The sequence below is a fragment of the Poecilia reticulata genome, chromosome 8 (genome assembly GCF_904066995.2).
Source record: "Poecilia reticulata chromosome 8, P_reticulata-male-v2, whole genome shotgun sequence".
Classification (NCBI taxonomy): domain Eukaryota; kingdom Metazoa; phylum Chordata; class Actinopteri; order Cyprinodontiformes; family Poeciliidae; genus Poecilia; species Poecilia reticulata.
In genome coordinates, this window is record NC_088837.1 from 9,328,047 (window position 1) to 9,347,222 (window position 19,176).

The following is a 19,176-nucleotide window of genomic DNA, read 5'->3' on the forward strand; positions in this document are numbered from 1 at the left end:
TGCTTATCATGTTGCTATTGTTAGCCAAAACTATTGTCTATGGTATATTCTTCAAACAGCACAGTGATGTTTCCAAAGAATTAATGCTATCATCCGTTAGCGTGAAGCTTCAATGCTGAAACCACATACTACATAACCGCTCCATATGATGTATCAGCATAATCTTAAAGAACTGATGAATTTTTTTCATGCGCTTCATAAACTCCTAAAATCATTTTTCCTTTTCTCCCTTTTTATACTCAACCCACAATTATTTATTTTATTTAACAAAGCAAACAAACAAAAGAAAGCCCTTTTCCTTCTTGTAAAATATTTATGGCTCAGTCACAGAGCTCAAACTATAAATCATGCATCTAAAAACTTGGTATGGAAAAAGCAAAGGAACAGGAAGACAAGAAAAGCGTAGAAATTGAAATTGATATTAATTACAAAAGGCGCTTAGGCATTTTGTTGGAGCTTGATGTGCAAAAGGACAAAAAAATCTGATGGGTGGATGATTACCGTATTTTCTGCACTAAAAGGCGCACCGGATTATATGGCGCACCTTCAATGAATGGCCTATTTTAAAACTTTTTTCATATATTAGGCGTACCGCATTATAAGGCGCATAAATAGACGCTACAGTAGAGGCTGGAGTTACGTTATGCATCCACTAGATGGAGCTGCACTAAAAGGAATGTCAACAAAACAGTCCAACTCCGGTCGGTGGGGAGAGCCTTCCGCGACTGGACCGGACAATGGTCACCCTTCTCCGTTCCCGCACATCATGTTCGTGGAGAACATGGTGCTAAATGACCTGCAGACGACCTGATTCTAGACGGTCGGTAGGTAGATAGGTCAGTCAAACTTTATTAACAAACCAGCGTTCTGACAACTATCCCAGCATGCAGAGCGCACTTCTTCTTCTACGGGCGAAAATGAAGTTGGCGGCTGCTTGCCATAGTTGCTAGACCTGTTGTGGCTCAATATTGGTCTATATAAAAGGCGCACCGGATTATAAGGCGCACTGTCGCCTTATAATCTTCAATTTTGAGGAAATTTAAGGTTTTTAGGTGCGCCTTATAGTGCGGAAAATACGGCACTCAAAAGAGCAGGAACATCGAGAAGAGAAACTTTAATGGCAGAAAGCATTTTTTCAAAGCTGGTTTTATAAGTCTCATTATTTTCTTCTCTTTGCACCCAAGAATGTCATCCAGACACATCATTTAAATAGTTCCTTACATGCCTCGGATTCCTCTTGCATTATTGCTAAACACCTTACTGGCATTCAAAATACCTAACACTGCATTTTGTGTGTCAGCAATCGTTTTCACAGCAAAGAGTGCTGTTGTCCTTGTGATTTGGCAAGGCCTGATGTGTTCATTTTTTTTAAATTGGTCACTGGTCAGGGCCAATCAAGCTGAAAATTGTCACAGTCCACCCACAGTGCATTTAAAAGTTTGATCTTGAATATTAGTTTCAACTAATGCAAGGCCTTGAAATGAGATCAACACTTTCAGTCAAAAGTTACTTGGTGATTCAGTTAAATTCGGTTTATTTATATAGTGGCATTTCAAAACAAATGTCTCAAGGCACTTTATTAAAAATAATATTTCAATTCAGTTGTACATACGTTTCAATTGATCTGAGATTAGAGCATGTTTATTCATGTCAAACTCATGTTCATATGTACAGCATTGTCTTTTATTTCTCTTTGTAGATATTCAAATTTAAACTAAACTTCTGTATTTTATGAACTACACAGAAACAAATAAAACGTGAGCCTGAAAATAAGTGGAATTATTAAAAATGAAAGTTCATACAATCCCTGTATTTGTCTTTCATCTTTATTGGAGACAATGAAAACAAGAGATTCAAAAAAATCACAAAGGCATCAAGCATTGGTTCAGAGGCATTTCTTTCAAATACAACAAAAGCTGTAAAAATAAATAAAAAATAGAAAGAAAAAGAAAAAAACATAAACCTGATCAACACATTCTACACACGGGGAAACTTGATTGGGTTCTAGTGAAGCAGCTGGAGTTTGAGGTTGCAGATTGTTGTTTTGTTTTCTTTTTTCATCCAAATAACAGAACACACTTTGTTATTTTAGGCAGATAAGCCAAGTTTCAATCATGATTATGATGCGTCCTTCTCTTAATCAGTCAAACAACTTTCGGACCTCATTTTTGTGTTGGCCCAAATGTTAATCAATAGATAAATGAGTGGATGTTTAATAAACGAGCTCAGTAATAACGAAACACTTTAGATAAAATCATGTCAGAATGAACAGTACCTAATCTAATTGAGAATCTGCTGCCATACATTAAAACTGATGTTCGTATATGCCGCCCACGCAGCCTGACGGAGCTTGAGCTATGTCGCCAAGAGTCAAAGGCAAAAATCACAGATGCACATTTAACAAATCTGGAAAACACATATTCCCAGAAAAACCTACAGCTGTAACAACAGAAAAAAAAGATGAATCTACAAAGCACAGACTCATTGGGGCAGTTTAAAAATGCATGCCTCACTTTCAGATGTATACTGGTGAAACAAATTTTAAATTATTAATCAATTTCCTCCCCATACAAAATTATGCACTACTTTGTGTTCAGTAAAAAGAAACACAGAAAATGATAGATGCAAATATAGCTGAATAAATACATATATACGTATATTGGTGAAACCAATTTGTCCCTCTTAATGGTTGCTATGGGAGATTTAAGGATTTCTCGAACATGAAAGAATCAAAGCAACATTCCAGGTTTTTTGGGGGGTTTTTTGATGAGGGAATAACACAACGTGGTTAATTTTACATAATACCGCCCCTTTAACAGCATTTTACATTCCAAATCTTCAATTGCATTTATAAACATCTAAAAGAAACGGCAAGTTGAAGGTATCAATGCCCTAAATGTCCAAACCTAAGGCAAAGTTTTAGTGCTAAAGTTGAATGGTGGAGATGTGAGTTAATCGTATTTTACATCATCAGGATAATATTACAGTTGTTTGTTTTCCAGGTATAATGGGACCTTATTTGTAATGTGGAAAAATGTGGAACAAAATGTGAAAAAGGATATTTACTAGGACACTTGTAGTTCATCCTTGTATTGCTGTAAAACAAATGCAGTTCTCAAAAAAAAAAGAAAAAAGAAAGAAACAAACTATATCTCAGCACAAAAGTGAAATCATTTGAAATGAGCAAGCATATTTTCTCTGACATGCTGTTATGGAGTCAGTGTGGCAGGAAGATTTTTAGCAAGTTTTGTTTTGGAGCTCATGGAAGGTGTATATTTGACACTGGGGAGCTTTAATGTACCATCTTAAATGTTTAGCACACCCTTACAAAACACCACCTTTAGATTTAAGTTTTTCCTATAACTGCACCGGGTGTCAAAGATTTAGGTGTTTTCGAGAAAGAGAGACGGAGAGAGGAGGGGGAATTATCTTGTAAGGTGCATGCAAGACTGAATATCCTGCATGCTGAACATTAGCAAAAAGTGTGAGCAAAGCGTTTTCAGGTTCCAGAGGAAATTTGTTTCTGATAAAAAATTCAGCACAGGAGCAAAGCATTGGCTAAGTGACAAGGAAAAGAAATCCAGCAGGAGCAAGTATCCCTCAAGTGTTACAAAAGACCTGCGTAAGCTCTTCCAGGGACAGAGAGCGGGGAGGATGGCGAAGCTAAAGAGGAGAGGGCCAGGTGAAACAAGGTCAGTGCTCAACTTCCACTGAACATTATGAGAGTTGATAATCTCCAAACCCCACACACACACACGCATGCGCATACACACGCACACACACACACACACACACACACACAACACCCTCCCTGCACGCGTGTTTGCCCGTGCATGTATGTTTCTTTCTTCCTGTTTGTTGGTATTAATCCTGACATCCTGAAGCTTCTGGCTATTTGCTTACCCCGTCCTCTTTTCTTTAGTTAAGGCAGATCACAGACACTCCTAACAACACTCCCATGCATATCCAACATTAAACATATCTGTCCCGAGAGCGTGGCTCCAGGCGAAATATCACTGGAAACAGAACGCATTTCACATATAAACTGTGTTTACTATGAACACGTGTGGCCTTCTGCTGTCTAACACATCCAGGTGTAAGTTTTACATTGAGGCATATAAAATGTGACCATATCTGTTTGCTCACGCTTTTATTAGTCGATGCTGTGCTGTTGGCCACATAAGGAGAAAAAGATGATGAAAAAGATGCTAATGAGGCAAATAACCTATAAATTCCCAAAATTAAAACAAAAGCCGATATCCTCAGCGTTTTACAAACACATTTCGGTTTTCGTGCCAAATATGGCAAACGCCTAAACAGCATATTCAAAGTTGTGAATCATTAATGATAAGATGAACTCTTAATTTGTTTTGACATCATGACATTTTTATCTGCAGTCGTTTATTGAAGCATATTTAAAGGGAAGAAGGAGGGGATGGGGCGGGGGGTGGCAGATTCAAAACAAGCAACCATGCGACCACAAGTTTCCAATTAAGTTACTCTGATTTTAATTTTGATAGTTCTCCCTCAAAGCTCTGTAGTAATTTAATTTCCTTGCACCTGAGTGGGTTTCAAGGTTGTCTTTTCAATCCACAAAAATAAATAAATAAATTCAACATGTGTTCTTGTTTTTATTTGTTGTTTTGCCTATTGAGTGGCGTGTAGCAGTTCATTTTAATGGTCCTCAAAATTAATTTTATGAGAACTTTGGGCAATCATGTTTCTACACATTCCTAAAGAGTTAAAATGGCAAAATTACCCCCTGAAGTTGAAATGCTGCAATTTCCAGATCCGCTTGCGAAAGCTACAGAAATAGTCATGTTAACCCGTCAGCACAGCATCTTTTTAACTTTACTTACACAGGAGGAATAATCATTATTTCTTTAAATTTCACCACAAAACAAAACTAATAACACCAACAAATATTTAACGATGATAATAAGAATATTATATCCAGCAATAATCATTTCCTTCACATTTTGATCCCAAACAATGGACTATCACGCTCTTTTAAGCTTTTCTACTGAAGAACAGATATCATGGTTCTGGCCTTTGTGTTCCCTTTGGTCTACAGTGGTCCGTTTCCTGGTGTTGAATCATAAGTACTGACTTTATACCTGAGGCAACTGAGCCCAGCAGTGTGTTAGATGTTGTTTTGGGTTCCTTTGCAATCTCCTAACCCAGCAGTCGGTTCACTCACTGCTGGGAAGGTTCACAGCTGTTCTGTGTTTACTTCATGAGGTTTGTGTTTCCCTTGAGTCCTGAAAATGCTTTCTCAAAAAAACTTCCCAAATTAACAAATGTCTTACGTTTCTTTCAACGTTGGAGAAAGATTATATGGAAGCAGCAGTGCAACTGCTTTTTTGAGACCAAAACATATAGAACTTCTTTTTGAATTTATTCAGGTAAGAAAGAAAATGAAGACAAAGGAATCAACAAAGGGACAGTTATTTTTATTAGCACTATAACCTATCCAAGCCAATAAAGCAAAGCATAAGTAGGGCAGGTTGTTTAGGCTAGCGTTGCTTAACTCTCAAAATGGAAATAACTTATCAGTTATGGCTAAAATGCGGTGTGATGTTTGTGTCTAATATGTAAGGTCTAAAGTTTTCTTTTTTTTTCTGCTTTAAAATTCCCTTCCCTTCTGCCAGAGTGTCTTTTCATGAGAAGTTTGATACTTTCAAACTGGCAGCAGCGGACTGAAACTTTTCCAAAGAAGTGGTCTGATTTTAGGTTATCACTAGGGCCCTAAAAACATCTTAAGGCTTGCGCTGCTGAAAACTTTCACTTCTCAGTTGCAGTGACAACAAGAGAAGTACTTGGTCGGACGCTCCCAGCAGATAAGAGCCGTCAACTCTAAATACTGTGCTTCTTTTCTTCAATGCATCGCTCTCATGTGGAGGTGCAGAGGGGACTTTTCTTTGTCTGAATGCCTTCATCAGAGTGATTACTTATGGGAGGATAGGGGACAGAAAAAGGATGAGCTATAGTGGAACAGTCCAGCAGAGGAAGCTGAGCGTTCATAAAAGAGGGTCTCAAGTGACTCCACTTATTCAGTCAGTCAAAAAAAAAATTCTTCAGCAGACCTTGAATATCATACTTTTTGAGCATAAGAGGAGACAATTTGCAACACAAACTCATTTATTTCTTTGTAAATAATTTTTTTTTTAGCTTTCTGAAGGAGTGTTAACTGCAGCACAATCTCAATTCCCATTGGACAAAAGGTGGAGTCCAACCTGGACGGTCAAATGCAAATAATAAGTCCATGTCTGTTTAGAATCACTTATAGACATGCATGTTTTTTGAGTTTGGAAGTTCACTGCCAAACTGGGAGAAAACCAAGACAGGCTCAAGGAGAACATGTTAACTTCACATGAAAGAAATGCACTACAACAATCTGAACAACCGAATTTGTTGTGACAAATTAATGCTGATAACATGCCAGCAGCTGCACAAAACTGTTTGTAGGCTGATAGCAAAAAAATAAAATAAAATAAAGACATGATGAAGAGCTAAGAAACTGTTTTATTAGGTGTCACTAAGCAAAAAAAAATGTTCCAAGAAACAGCACTTGATGACAGGAAGACTGTCATCAAGACCGTACGTCTCCACATTGTTTAATTAATGAAGACATTTAGTACAAAAAAACTACCATCTCACAAAGAGACTTTTGACGCCTTTCTACTTCATTTTTGCACGACTTCCTTGCTTTAATTTGGCATAATATTCAATTTGCTTTAGGAAATGAACATTTGTGGAGTTAGAATATTTTCTGTTTGTTACCTTGGATTGATCCTAAATTCTGAAATGAAAGTAAAACATTAATCTGTGAATTTCGTACTTACTGAAAAAAGTGACAAAACATTGTTGGAGCTGAGTTGAAGGCAAGCCTATAACCTTACATTTTCCTTATAAAGAAAAACAATATACACACACACACACACACACACACACATGATGATCTAGACATAGATCATCATTTGGGGTTAGTATCACTTTAAGGCAGGCCTGACTTCAGGCAGTGTGGTGGTGTTATACAACACGGCTGGCCAAGCACAGCTAAGCATTTTTATCTGGGCCAGCAACAGCTTCATGAGGAGGGCTGTGTTTGTTTGTGTGTTTTTGAGAAACAGCAGAACAAAATTAAAAAGAAACTACATTAAATAAAAGTTTAAAATTGTACTGATGGGAAAGGAGTAAGTTACAAAAGTAAATAAATAAAAAAAAAGATACTGGAAGAAAAAAGAAAAAAAAAACTTACAACCAATCCAAAAGATTTGGCCAAATGTAAGCAGACTATGGTGTTGCTCTGTGATGGTCCTGTTTTATTTGAGGAACATTTGGTTATGAAATGAAGCAGCCAGAGGTGATGTCATTTAAAGTTTAACACAGCGTTGGTGTATTGTACATACATCTTAAAAAACATATGAGACAAGTTATACACTTGTATTCCTCCTTCAAAATTTTCATTTAAATTCATTGACCAAATGTCATTTTAACTCTGAGATCCAAAATTGCAACACCTTCAAATCCATGTGTGACAGTGGAGCCTATTTCTCTAAAAACATACAATAAAAAGAATATGTGTTTGCATAAACTATAAACACAAAAATGCCTTCTATAGAAAAAATAAATAAATTTAACTCAACATATTTACAAAACACGTCTGAATGTCTTGTGCCAAGGTTAAAGTTTGGTGTATGGGGTGAAAGAATAGTTTTGGTAAAACAAACAAACATGATTTTTAACAACATATTGTAATCTGTGTTCGTGTTTGACATTAAAGAGAAATTAAACTCTTTAATGTACACAAGTACACAATCTGTACTTGTGTACAAGTACAGATTATTTACTTGTACTTGTACACAAGTACAAGTAAATAATCTGTACTTGTGTACAGATTATTAAAAAGAGAGCGGACTTAAGAGTGTTTCTACGTTTGTGTGCATGTTAGCCGGCAGCCGAGACATCTGAGTGGCCGTCCTAGATACCCAAATAAGTCTCATCACATAATTCCAAGTTACAACAATCGCCTAAGTCAGCTGGGAAGAAAATCACACGCACCCAGTTTCCTCAGCCTCATTGTCTGCCGCTCAGATCACGTCTAACCTTTGGATCGCTGTTTGTACTCGGACAGCCGGAGCTGAGCTGTGAAATCGAATCCGTCACAAACACACACGAAAATAAATCCGCGCAAATTTGGATTGAACAAACTCAAACCTCCTAGAATACACATGCAATTCTCATTATATCTCCTCCATCGTTCGTGCTTTATGTTTTTTTTTTATTTTGCTTTTCTTTTTGTACAAGTTACGGGCTGTTAAGGCAGACTGATCCACAGCAGGGCTTCCTTAGCTGTATTTGAAAGCTTTGCCTCTCCACAGGCGAACATTTTACAGACGAGCTCATGCACCCACATCTAAAGCCAATTAACACCTTCGTCTCCCCGTGGTATTCTGCAATCAAGCGTCGTATCTTTAATCAAACATGAGGGCTCGCGCAGATTTACACCTGCGCTTTGCCCGTTCGTATTTCATCCACACTGTTGCGGCAACTGGAAATTATATGAGGAAGCTTTGGCGATAAATAATTACCCCTTGTTTGTGATTACTCTGCTAGACAATTAGCCTGCGGTACTAGCGAGGTTGTTTATCCCTTTTCAAGGGGCCCAATGTGGTTGTATGGGACCACAAGAGTATACATTATAACTGGATAATTCATGCACGAACACCTGCCTTTGCTTAACCCAATTTAAAACTTCAGCTCTAGAAATCGCGTGCTTGGTATTAGAATGCCCAGCAGGACTGCGTCTGTCTATCGATGCAAAGCTAAGATCATAATCTTGCCGTGAGGAATTACAGTTTCAGTAAGAAATTTGCCTACACTCATCATTGCATGAACGCTGTTAATTTTGAGCTTTTATTGATCTTTTTTTAAATGAAAGTTAAAGGATTGAACATATGCAGGGTTATTTGTTATCACGCCACTATTCAAAGAGCTTTTATGCAACAATTTTACGTTTCACACTCGTATACATCAGTAGGGAAGTCAAAGTTCAGCATCTTGTAAAGGGGACACTTGTGAACTCACCAACTCTTATTACCAAGTGATTGTGCTTTCCACTTATTCACACTGAAAGATCAAAAACTGTTCTTCCAGGGTCTAATGTCGACATAGTCTCCCATGGAGGCCTGCTTGGGTCAATTCCAAATGCTTAATGGATGGCAGTTGTGATCTGTGTCTTGGGATTCCAATTATCCAGCTGTTCATTCTGGGCAAAGATGAAGTGTTTTCAAACAAACTTTCAACAAAATGTACGTCCTTTTTTTAATTTCAAAATGAAATATTTCATCTATTTATTTATTTTTTTCGTGTGTGCCGCTGCAGCAGCAGCTTCAACGTGTCCCTTCTGGAGCCTGGACTTTGTTTTTGCTCTGTAACCTCTAGATAAACGGCAAGAAAATAACTTATTTTATTGTGATCGGGAATGTTGTGGAATTTTCCTGGAATGGCGTCGGGTTTTCCCCAGAGGAGCTCAAACCTCGATTCAAAAAAAAAAAAAAAACAAAGAAAAGAAAAAAGGTTGTTTGACTTGAAAAGGGCTGTTCCCATGCAACCTGACAGAGCTAGCTCCGTTTTTGCAAGGAAGAAAGGCATAAAACTGCAGAAAGCCTCCAGATGGAGATGTATCCACTCTGTGCTGTGATGCCATCACATCTCGCTGAACTGAAGCTGTTGAATATTTATGTAATCATGTGTTTGGTTATTTAATTGTCATTATTTTTGTAGAAATCAGCTTTGTGCTTTGGCATTGAAGGATTTAGTTTTGGAATTATATTTGTGGAAAAAGCTACATTTTGTTAATGGTAATTGATTTGCAAAATCAGCAGAGAGTAAAAGGCTGGTCTGTCATTTTATTGGTGCCCATGGAGTGAATGTCACTTCCAGAGTCTCTTTCCACAAAACAATAAAAAAAGCAACAACCTTTATTTAGTTAACAAATAGATAAGTCTGGTTTAACAACAAATAGTAATAATAAAAAAAAGAGAGTCTTCATAATTGGAATTTAACGATGTAAGAAAATAAAAGCCGTTGAAATCACAAGCGAGACAGGAAGCCGCCAGAAGAAGCCTGCTCGTGTGCATATTTCCTGGCCCACCCCTGAGCTCTCAGCTCAGATTGGCTCCAACTCCCCTGCAATTAATTACCTGCCGGCATGTTTGAGACACCTGCAATGATTTATGGGGCCCTTTATTGAGATTCACAACACTGAAAGGTCAATTTCAGGACACAAAAGAACGCAAATCTGTGCTCCGGCAACGTAAACAAATGAGTCGAAGGCATCCCTGCACCCCCCACACGATAAGAGAGGAACTCTAATTTAATGTGCATTAGGCACAGCTGCAGCTCAGCCTCTTTAAAGTTTGTTGTTAAAGTCCGTATACATATACACAGATGCTTGCCTAGATTGGACGGTTGTTGCATGTTTTGTTGTTTTGCCCACAGGCTCTTTTTTTTTTCCGTCCCTTGCTGAAAAGAGGGAATGGGAAAAAAAAACAACAACAATGTGTCTTCATTGTTTTTATGTTGAGTGGATCTTCACTTTATGTATTACTTTTTTTCTGTGTGAAAGATTCAGTCTACCAAGTGTTTTAGTGATTTAAAAAGCACCGCTCTCTCTCTCTCTCTCTTTCTTTCTCTCTCTCTCTGTCTCTCTCTCTCTAGCTTCTAAAAGTTTAGCCATCTGGCTGAGATTCTTACCCACAGAAAACTGGAGCAGGCATCACCGCTTTGCTTTATAGCTCAAGGACACACACACACACAAAAAGCAGGACACGTGGTTGTAGGTGGGAACAGATGTTACTGGGGGACACAGTTGTTCGTGTCAGCGAGGACAGGCTTCCTGAGGCTAATATCACACTGCCAAAAGTGTCCTGAGAGAGAATGGTTCACATGCAAAAAAAAAAAAAAAGAAAAACGAAAATGATTCATATGACAGTCTCTGATATCATTTGGATGACAACTTAACAGCTTGCATATCAGTTTGACAATAAAATCAGTTCCTTACCCAAGTATTAGAACTACTGTATTTAGGGAAACTCGTACTCAGGTTTTCCATGTGTTCGTTCCGGTTTACGTCATGTGAATGATATTGTGCTTTAGCAATCATTTTATGATTATTAAGGAATCAAAAAATGCAATAAGTGTTTCACAGGAAGTCTTACTCCGGCAAGAAGGCATAAAAGTCAGTGTGTGACAAAGATTAAGGCATAAAGGTAAAATAAAAACCTTTCAGCATGCCGTCCATCCAGTGTCCTGCGGTGCCTACACTACAATGTGTTTTTTGTTTGTGCTCATAAATTGCACATCAACAACACACATTTCCCTCTTAAAACCTTTTACAATCACTGAACATGACATTTAGATTACAATGCATTTGGAATTGAGCCTTTATGTCCCATCTGCCTCCCCGGGATATTCAGGAAGATGCCAGTTTCAGATGAGTAATTTCTTTTTCTGTCGTTTTTAGTAGAAAAGAAAGAAAATGATGTTTACACACACGTTTGATTTACATAAGGAAAAGTGGCCACATAAAATCTGAGCATCAAGTCATAATTACATTTTCCAAATCTGTAACTCATCTCTTCACATCTGTGAGGAAAATAAGATGAAGAATGTTACGAGGCCTGTTGTTAAATACTTAAATAAGGTGTTTTGTTTTAATAAGGTGCGTAACATCCTATTCAATAAAAGAAATTGTGTTTATCAATAAACTTTGAAAATAAATCTACAGCTCAGATGTACTTTGAAAGCTATAAAAGCCACAAACCAGAAGCATTTTGGGGCCTCATTTGCATATTAGGAATTCATTTTGGGATTATTTTTGCACCATTTTCTCACTGAAAACAGACTGTAGTTGTTGCCAACTGACAAAGCGCAGTTGCAATTACTTTGCGGTATCTCGTTTTAATACACTTAATTTGCCTTTATTTCCCTCTTGCTTGCAGGCTGTGGGAACGATTGAGGCCGCTCGAACTAATCACGAGCGCAATGATGTGACAAATTTTGAAGAGACGATTAAAAAATAAAAAAGTCATTTTCTGTGGGCGTAGTCGGTTGCCTCCCAACAAGGAGGTCTACAGTTTAAATGTCAGAACTCTCCGAGATGCGTTTCCATGTTCTTCGTACTGTGTGTCACAACTCATAAACGTATCATTTCGTTATGTAATTACAGACCGGCAGCGGTTGTGTGCATTAATGCGCGTCCATGTATTCACAGGATGTACATATCTTACCTCGCAACAGCTTAAGAATATTTTTGTTGTTACTTTTTGATGTGCGTTGTATTAAGAATGTATTCCAATATTTAGAATTAAATGCCAACTGCACATTGAAAAATATGGATATACAGTAAAGGTAAAAAAAAAAACATGTAATATTTAATAGCAATGCAAGTGAATCATATTTTGTGTCTAAGCCTTTGGGACGTCGCTGCTTGACAGGCTGCGGTATCTTCAGCATTTTGGAGTGAAGTAAACAATAAAGATTTACTTGGAAGCCCTGACGTCGACATACAGTTCAATGCCACCTAATAAATCAGAACTTGATAGTCACTGTCTGCTCACTGGATCTTTGCCGTCACAAAACTCTGGCCTGCATGAGTTCACATGAGTTCCCTATGGCCCCCTTGTGAGCAGGTGGTGTATGAAGTATGACTTTCATACCTCATGGCAAATGAAGTATGAATGGCTTGTGCAATATTTCATGACACAGTATTTTTTTTTCCTCAGCCCCTTTGGTGCATTTCTTAGAACAGAATTGAATTTCTCTAAACGTAGTTGTTTAATCTTGAAATTATTGTGTGATCAAAACATGAATTTATCATTTTTGTGAACAAATTGTATGAGGAATGCACCAAAGCGAATGAGAAAATCAGTAAAAAAAAAAAAAAAATACTAAAAATGCATTGTAAGATTTAAAAGTGTAAATGGAAACCTTACTTCAACATTTTAAGTGTTGCTGAGATCAAATTCCTTGTTTTTTGTTTAGGTCTTGTAAATATTGGGTTATAGGGCAGGTACTGAAGAAGATTGTACCCTTTCTTACATCTTCTACCTGTCAGGACTTAAAATGTCTAGAATTTTGTTTGTATATGATGAAGGAAAATGTCTGTAAGGAGCACTGCTGGACCCGCAAAAAAATATAATAAGCAAAAAAGGTTTGCTTGATGCTGCTGCAGCCGATTGTTTGTCTAAATAAATGGACATTGAAGGTGATTTTCTGGTATCCAAAGGGGAGAATAGAAAATGACAAAATAAATGAGTGCTTTTTTTTGTTTCTTCCACCTCTCTGCAGGTAGAAAATTATCTGCCACAGTCCTTTTGTTTAGTCGGCTGACAGGTAACGCACACACACACACACACACACACACACACACACACACACACACACACACACACACACACACACACACACACACACACACACACACACACATGCACACACGCTTATTCCTTCTTTCACAAACTAACAAATGTGCGCCGCACCTCACAGTTCTGTGCCACCTCTATGAAACCTGATGAATGACATCCCCATTTCAATTACTGCTCCTCTTTGCACCTCTGGTTTCTAGAACGTCTCTTACATCTTCTGCCAACCTCTTAAACCAAATCTGCCGAGATATCTGCTCTCATCACAGAGCGGTCCTTCTTTTCCTGAGTCATAACCACAAGAAAAGTATTAGAAAACATAAAAAGCCATTTATAAGTGGGTTTGTGGGGAATGTATATGTGTGCGGTGAGTATCTTGCCTGCAGACTGCAGAGGCAAAGCAGAATTTATTCTAGAGAATCTGGCAAACGCTCTCAGTCGGGAATCGAGGTGAATGATACTCAGAAGAGGAATGAATTTCATTCATCTGAAGCACATTTTTCTATCAGTCTGCTGCCAGATCAATGGTTAATCTTCTGACTAATGAACACTAGCAGACCAGAAACGTGATAACATTTTAAAATGTACATTTTTTTTCTCCATTATGCAACTCATGGCATGGATTTCATCCATTTTCATCTAAAGACTTAAGTCAGTGTCTTCTCGGTTCTAAGCACATGGATGGATTTCTATGCAAGCCAACTTCTGCTGCCTAGAAAGAGACAGAAACCAGGAGAGACAGAAACCAGCGATTGTTGACCCAGTAATGAAAACCAATTGCGCGACTGAGAAATGAGCGGTGACGTAAATTGGTTAATTCGACTATGATGACATTCAAAATTCAATTTTAATCACGCTGGTAAGATTGAGCTGTTTTACATCAAAAGTGTTTGTTTTTTTCTTTCTTGAGAACTTCTCTCTGATTCTTCAGAGTAAGACAGCAGATATGTTAAATACTTCTACATATTCACCAAAATATCTATTTTAAACAACAAACACACAAATAAACACAAAAAAACAACAACTATAAGATCAAGATCAAAATGTAAGAGAAAATTAATATGGATATATATATAGTTAATAGGACAGGAGAAGAGATGGATAGCAATTTATGTGTTATCCTATGTGAGAGTAGAAAGACAAAAAAAATGCATAATGTGAATTTCAGCATGGCTACATTATTAAGCAGCTAATCATGTGTTGCTAATGATAGACCTTGTTCCAGCTCTCACCAGCCAGCCTCTGCAAGTTGACAGGATTGGTTCCGGCTTGTTATGCATGAAGCGTGTTTTCAACCGTCCTTTCTAAGGATTTCAGTTTCAAGGTGGATGTTCTCGGCGGCGCATTACACTGTGTCATAAAAGCTCAGCCAAAATGGAAAAGCAGAATGGAAACGCTAAAATCCTTCCTAATGATTTTGTAACAGGCAAAAGAGGGAGCAGTGGCGCGGACACAATGCTGGTTTTTCGAAAACATAAAATACAGGTACATCTAAAAGAAAACTTGAATTTGAAGTTTAATACTTTTGTCACTTATTTCAGAGGGTGAAACTCATATATTGACTTTATATTGAAAACAATGACTTTTGAGTTCTCATTATCTGTAAGCCACAATTATTTCCACATTAGAATGTTAATGCAAAGGTTTTTATTTGCTTCTGATGATTATTAGTTGCAACTTCATCAATTTATGTTCCTTTCAACAGTAAATACTCACATAAGAGGAACCATGTGCTAATGTATTACAGGAAATTAGCTTCAGTAAATAAAATAAAGTGTTGCAGACGTTTTGATCAGTTTCTTGATAGTGACATATTTGTGACACCAAATGTCTTCATTGTTATTGGAAGACACGATGCCCTAGGAAATTAAGCTCCCGCTTTGCCCAGCTACTCATTTAACACAAAAGTATGCACAATTGATAAAAAGCTTATCCGAGTATTTTTTTTCCCCAAAATTCAGCCAAAAAAATTGCAACTGCAGCTGCAATACAGGACAGACATTATTGTGAAACCATAACCATTATGTCTGTCCTGTATTGCAGGACAGACACAATAATGGCTCTGGATAGATTAATCTCTTGGTATTCTATCCAGATCTTTTCCTAGGAAAGTTGTTTAAAGCTGAAACTTATGGTGGCCCTGGCTACCTAATTAATTGGATTAATAATTATCTGCTCATTTGGGGATAATCATAGATGGTCAGGGATTGTATCTGTTTCAATATAAAAAAAGAAAAACAATAAAGCGAGACATGGTCGTCACAGACAGGTTACATGCCTGGTTATGACACAGGCGAACAGTGTGAACTACACACCACTGATCTCATTATATCCCATTTAGAATGGAGCCATCATTAAAAGCATCATGCATACTTCAGACGTTACCTGATAGTTAGACTGTGTAGCGCTTCCTTTAATTTTTTTCATAAAAAAATACATCATATGACAAAATGTGACACATTGTGGCAGCAGCTCTAGAAGAACATTGTGATCATTTATCCGTGGAAACAAATTCATCTTAGGTTTTCTTTTTTTTTTAAGAAACTTCTTTGCAGGTCTTCAAATTTTGGTTGATACAGTGCTGAACTCATCAGAGACAAATATTTGTCCCACATTTATGCCCATTTCACCCGCAATTAAGAGACTACCACTACAACACTGTTTTAGGCCTTAATCTTTTATGGCTAACTCAAGTGTTTAACCTCTTCAGGTTCTGAACTTAACATGACTGTGTTAAAATGAAATCACTATGCATTTCCTTGCAACAACATGAGTTCAAACTCATTAATAATGGAAAGGATCACTGAAAAAAAAAGACAAACCTCTTGAAATATTGACTGCTTTCCAGATGTTCCTGGTTTGGGTTGTTTAGTTGAAAATAGGATGTGCTTTTTTGTTGTTTTTAGAAGCATCATACAGGACAGATGTGTGATGCACTTAACGAGTTGTCACTGATAGACTACATTAAAGACAACTGATGCATTGTCTCTAAATTATGATGAAGCGTCTGTGTTATATTTTATATGGCAATTTGACTCCAGGTGGATGACATTGATTATGTCACAAAAAATGGGGAGGAAAAAAAAATGCCTCTGAGATGCAAAATCTATTAGCAGACAAGATAAATTGTGATTCAGATGTTACAGATGGACCAGGAATCATAAATCTAAATAAGTGGACTTTTTATTGGAAACAAACAAAAGCACTGCTCATAAAAACCTCAGATTTCCAAATTAATGTTTTCTTAGTAGAGATCTACAGTGCCTTGCAAAAAGTATTCTTGCCCTTGAATTTTTTGAATATTAAAATCGTTTCGTTTTCTGTTTTATTTTTTATGGTAAAGCATAACTGTGATGTGGATAACAGATTGTTTGTATACCGCCTCCACCAGTCGGTAATTTATAGAACGACCTTTCATTGTCAAAGATTTTCAATTGGATTTGGATCAGGATTTGACTGGACCAGAGTTTGACCTAACCCGGGGGTGGCTGATTCCAGTCCTCATCATTAAATGTCCTGCGCGTTTCAGATGTTTACCTAGATTAACGTACCTGGATCTAATGACTGTCACTCATGTGGGACCACCTCGAAAAGGTGCAGAAATGAGCTCTCTAGGACAAAACCTGACCAGCCCTGACCTAAATTATTCCAGTTAAGCTTTGACTGTCTCAGTATTGTGCTGGCTCTAGTAGGCTATGTTCCAGAATTGCTCTGTAGCTTGTGCAATCCATCTTTGATGAACTTTGACCAGTTTTTCTTTTCCCTGCTCAAAGAAGCATTCGTCACCACAGCAGCATCACGTTCCTGGAGGTGAGTAATGATTTCTGAGTGAAGCGCCAGCTCTACATTTCTGCCACAAGTAGCATTGTGCACGTAGCCTCAGAAAGGTTAATGGCATAATCTGAGGAGAGCACCTTCTTCCACATGTTTGCTGTATTGCAGGCTTTAAATAGCACTTTCTTTTCTTTTTTCAACAATTGTTTTTTCTTCACGACCCCACCATGAAGGTCGGGCTTCTTGGTGGCAACTTGTCAACAGCTGGTTGTCCTGTCAAAACTTTTCTCATCTGTTCTCTGGATCCCTGTAGCTACTCCAGAGCTACCAGAGGAAAGTGTAAGCTTGGAATATTGTTTTATATCCAACCCAGCTTTAAATTTCTCCAGAACCTTATCTCTGACCTGGCTAGTATGATCCCTGGTCTTCATGATGTTGTCTGTTCTTTGCTATTCTTTAACAAACATCTATGGGCTTTGCAGAATTGCTGTGTCTTTATTTAAAGATTAAAATCAAGCCAGGTGGATTCATTTCAGTAATTGTGTTTTTTTAAAGACGGTTGATTGGTTTGGATTTTATTCAAGGGTATGCATGCAGAATTAAGCTGTTTTAATTGTGTCATTTTCCTTTTACCTCTCAGTTATGCACTACTGTGTGTTGGTCTACCACAAAATGTCTTTAAATGGTTCGAGGATAGTTTTGCAAGATACTGTAAGACTGTAAGAAAATTGAGTAAGAAAAGAATCAAACACCTATTCTCTTCTCCACCTAGATAGTCACTTAACTTAAGCTGAAGAAACTGTTTATACATAAAGGAAGGAAAACCTGTTGTCACAGGAGATCCTGACAAGACGGCAAGCCTTGTGAATGGTGAAATTTTATTCTAGTTGCTCTATAGAGAGAGAAAGAGAAAAGGAGAGATAGAAAGAGAGATAAACAGTGCCACTGTACAGAAGAGCTCTTGTGAAATCCACACAAAAAATATTGTTTTTACTCTTTATAATTCTCCATGATGATGTATTTCAGTATGAATTTACAAGCGATTTTTACAAGTGTAATTTCTAAATATATTCAAAATAGTTCCTTAAAAGTCTTTGAGGAAGTATCAGTTTTTTTCTCTTCTTTTTTTTATTTATTTATTTATTTTTTTAGAAAAAAAAGCTCTATTCTTACAGCAAACAATAAAGAAAGAGGTCTTGTATCTTTGGAGGGATAGCAGACTCAAAGTTGAGGGTTGCTTTTTTTTCTTCTTCTTCTTTAGAGTTGAAGTCCCGACACACATGAAGGAGACGTAAGAGAGAAGCAGAGCTGGTGATACAGTATTTCTCACCCGCCTTCAGAGAAAGAGCGAGGATGTCCCACCATCCCAAGCCATCCCCCCCACCAACCCCAACCCATGCAACCTGTTACATCACTGGACAAAACATGGCCTGATAACAACCAGTCCGCCAGTACGGGGGAGGACCGCAGAGAGGGGTCAGTTCCTCGCCTTCTTCCTCAAAACAGCAGCATCTTCATTGTGTTAAACACAGATATATATATATATATATATATATATATATATATATATATATATATATATATATATATATATATATATATATAATTTTTTTTTCTCTCAAATATGTATATACTCACATCTGGTTACAATGCATTAGTGATCATAACATCATAACCAAAATAAACAAACAGAATGAAAAAAAAAAATGAAAAAAAAAGAGAGAAACGTAAAAACATAAACTTATTACATCTTGGGGTTGCATGCCATCACCTCATTAGTTATCATTAAATGTAATTAAAATACATTTTTTGTCATTTAATAAAAGAGCAGGGTTGTCATCACAAGGGCGGGGTGTCTGGGTGCGTGTTCGAACATAAAGACGGCATCAGCTTAACATGATGGTTCTGCAACAGTTGAACAAACTGAACAAAGTGTCGTGAGTCCATGAAACAAAGTGGTGCGTTGTTGATA

The 19,176-nt window shown here is 37.4% G+C and overlaps 1 long non-coding RNA gene across 1 annotated transcript; it reads left to right on the top strand.

Annotated features, from left to right (window-relative positions):
• The first annotated feature begins 1,679 nt into the window (after positions 1-1,679).
• Positions 1,680-16,251, top strand: LOC145552494 (uncharacterized). The gene is made up of 2 exons (XR_014088555.1): positions 1,680-7,838; positions 7,901-16,251. It is a non-coding gene; the product is annotated as an uncharacterized LOC145552494 (long non-coding RNA).
• The last annotated feature ends 2,925 nt before the right edge of the window (positions 16,252-19,176 follow it).